The sequence below is a fragment of the Rhyacophila brunnea genome, unplaced genomic scaffold, assembly GCF_057557595.1.
Source record: "Rhyacophila brunnea isolate RB1 unplaced genomic scaffold, BYU_Rbru_1.0 scaffold_109, whole genome shotgun sequence".
Taxonomy (NCBI): Eukaryota; Metazoa; Arthropoda; class Insecta; order Trichoptera; family Rhyacophilidae; genus Rhyacophila; species Rhyacophila brunnea.
This window is the reverse complement of record NW_028232762.1, coordinates 104,093-107,693: the sequence shown is the minus strand read 5'-3', so window position 1 is coordinate 107,693 and position 3,601 is coordinate 104,093. Positions and strand designations below refer to the sequence as shown.

Here is a 3,601-nt window from a genome sequence, read left to right as displayed (position 1 = left end):
ATTAAAAGTATAATATTAAATGATGAAGTTGTTCACACTTTAGACACCGGAATTAAGTTTGGATTGATATATCACCAAACTAAATGAATTGTTCATAAATAGATACTAATTTTGTTGTGTGGATGAACCAATTAGATTTAAATCTGTCATTCTTTTATTTAGTAAATTGATTTGTTGCATAAATATTCTTTATATGTGATGTCAAAATATATGGAATATCTTTAAACATACATCTTAATTGAATCTTGGAGCCAAAATTATTACAAGATCTTTCTAGATCGTACGCACCTATTTTAAGACTACAAGGATTTTTTTTAAAAAAAGATTCTAATATTTATAGATACAAAGATAAAAACATTTTAATTTGATCACGCCAATCGGTTCAATATATTGAACACATCCACATCGTACTAATAATGGCTTTTGTTGCTTTCACTTGGGTTCGGGAATCGATCAACAGTATTTCGGCCCCAATTCAGTATATGTTTAAATGCGAAAGCTTTCTTGCACTGTTAGTTGGCCCAATAGCGTTTACTATATCATTTACATCATGACTAGGCGGCTTTAATTACCAGTTTGATAATTTAACAATGTCCTTGCGTGAGGATGATTCGAACGTTCACGATTGTAGTAGAAATTCTTAGTCAAATATTGCACCAGTTAACCAGGTCACTCAATACTGAAATACAATACATATTTGATAATAATTACTTGTTCACCGACAAAAAACGGGGATGGAATGCATGGCCATAGTATTGAACCCATAAAAATAACGTTAATTTAGTGTTATATTTCTCTTTTGTTATTCCAATTCCTGTTTATAATAAGTATTTAGGGAATTTGTAATGTTTTTAAACTCATCGGTCATTTTTTAAATCATCCTCTGCTCAATTTCATCAACTACCCTTCTTCTCACAAATTATATGGCATCAACTGTCTCTCAATGTATAAGAAATAAACTTTTTTATTTATTTATGGGTTAATTTTCTTTTTATCAATTTTATCAATTTAGACGTGGTCAGCCCATTGGGAATATTGCACAACTCCTTGATGCATCTTTTGACACCTTTCCCCGATCTATCTTCATCAACTGCTCTTCTTCTCTCAAATGAAATGAGATGAGTTCAAGTGTCTTGCGTAAGAAATAAACAATAAACAATTTTATTTATGTGTTAATTTTGGGCTTGTAAACTTTTATTTTCTCTTTGGCCACAGCAGGATGATTTTTCGTGGAAAAATCATATGTATATTCTTTGCTATACCCTCTTCTCCTACATTTCCTCTCCTTTTTTCAATACATATCAGTTCTGGTGTTTACTCAATCCTATAGTAAGCAATATATAATAAATTATATATTTATTTAAGTGATAATTTTTCTTTATACTTTTCATGCTGGCTCGCACGAAACTTTAGATTGCTCATTATTACAGATTTGCCTTATACTCTTTTCAACCATATCATCTTTGCAGTCTTTCTCAATACGTCTTCTAAGCTAAAGACTCATATATTCAAATCTTTTTCTCGATACCATTGTTGGTAAATATACTCCCGCTTCTTATGGCATCCCCAATTCCTTAATATACCACTGAAATAAAATATAATCTATTTTTTATTTATGGTATAAGCCCCATCTTATTATTTGGCCACCTACTGATATTATGACGGCCTATTAGGAATATTGCACAAACTCAATGCCTCTTTTGTCATCTTAACCGATCTATTTTTGTCAACTGCTCTTCTTCTGTCAAATGATATGGGTTCAAGTGTCTTTCGAACTGTGAGGGCTTGCTTATGTTTGCTTCTACCTCATTGGGATTTTTAGCACCTCCTGATATTTTTTATAGAATTTTATAAACACCTCATCATCCCAAGTCATTACATATGGTATTATTTTTGTATTAAATTTGTATATTAAACCAAGTTCATTCGCCAAGATGCCATACTTCATATATTTCACACTCTAAACTTCAGTAATAAATAATATGATATAAATTATATCTAAAATTGTTTTTAGAATAAAAATACATTCAAGAATTGCAAATCGAGCGGTTTTTATTCACTAATAGAATGCAATGTTTTTTTGATCTTAGGGTTGGATATTTTGAACAATGTTTGAAAGGGTATATTTATATATAAATGGCTAATTCATAATTTAATTAATGTATTAAATAAAAAATTATTTATAATGCAACACAAATTTATTTCACAAATAACATCTTATTTCAAGCATTACCATTTAAGTAAGCTAATTTACGGATCTATAAGTTTTTTTATCGATTTTAATCTAAGGCTGTCATAGAATCATATATCTAATTCCGAGTTTGCATAAATTTGTCGGAATTTTATAACTAGGTACGATAAATGTACTTTCCAAAAATTTTGTAAAATATTTCACCATGAAGTATAAAATTTTAAAGTATATTTCGCATCTAAAGATCTAATTCTGTACAAATAGCTTCTAAAACAATTATATTTTTTTAAACAACAATGCATAGTAACCAAATTCCAGTGGAATATTTTGTGATATCGCAAAAATTTAAAAATCTAATGTAAACAAATAGTTTTATTTAAAGATTCTAATATAAGTCAATTCCATTATGAGGTGTAATTTTTTAATTAAGATAAATTATTTTTTAATACACGTAACTAAAGTCAAAATCTTTATATTAACAGAACTTATTAAGGCAAAAATTAGAATTTAAGTTAATGATACTATATTTTGCTTCATAAATGCATTTAAATTTATTTAGAACAAATAAAAATTATTTATTAGAAAACCCTTTCTTATCAATAATGCCCACTATTATATCTTTAACTTCCTTTTTTTCATCATTCTTAGCACGCAAATTTTCAGAAATCATCTCAAGAGCTTCAGTTTTTCTTTTAGAATTTAAAATTGAATTCATTCTTAAATGAAGGTCTTTTATTTCAGTAACTAATATTGTCGCATCCTCGTTTTTAACAATCTTTTCTAGTGTTTTTTCGAAAAGTGTAAGTGATTTTTTAAGTGTGGACATCGATTCAGATACAATATCTATATTTTCGAAATTCGTGGAATTATCTGTATTTTCTTGTTTGACATATGGAATGTTTTTCTTTACAAATACACTTATTCCAAAAATATTGAATTCCTGTGGTATTTCTGGTTTTACTAATTCTTGTGGGATCGGTGGTTTCGGCCATGAAGAAATTTTTGTCATTTAATGAAATTTAAGATTTCTAGGGATCTGTGTTGTTAAAAATATTCCCTGTCCGAGATTCGAACTCGGGCCGTCAGCGTGAGAGGCTGAAATCCTAAACCGCTGGACCAACAGGGATAATTTACGTAGGTTGTGGGCTTTTAAATAGTTAATGTTCCTGTTATAAAAAATGTAAAATTAAATTCAACATATAATTAAAAAATAAACCGAACGTGAATTCTAGAAACACAAACTTTAAACTTTATATATAGAATTTAAAAAAATTAATATATTGAATAAAACATACCTTTTATATTCTGTAAATAATCTTATACTAAAATAAATTAACATATTGAATTTTTTTATATAAAGGCAAATCAAAATTCCAAATTATTTTCTTAATTTAAAATATTTATATTGGG

At 27.9% G+C, this 3,601-nt stretch overlaps 1 non-coding gene across 1 annotated transcript; it reads right to left on the bottom strand.

Annotated features, from left to right (window-relative positions):
• Window positions 1-3,244: 3,244 nt before the first annotated feature.
• TRNAE-CUC (transfer RNA glutamic acid (anticodon CUC)) lies at window positions 3,245-3,317 on the bottom strand. Its single transcript has one exon. It is a non-coding gene; the product is annotated as a tRNA-Glu (tRNA).
• Window positions 3,318-3,601: the final 284 nt, after the last annotated feature.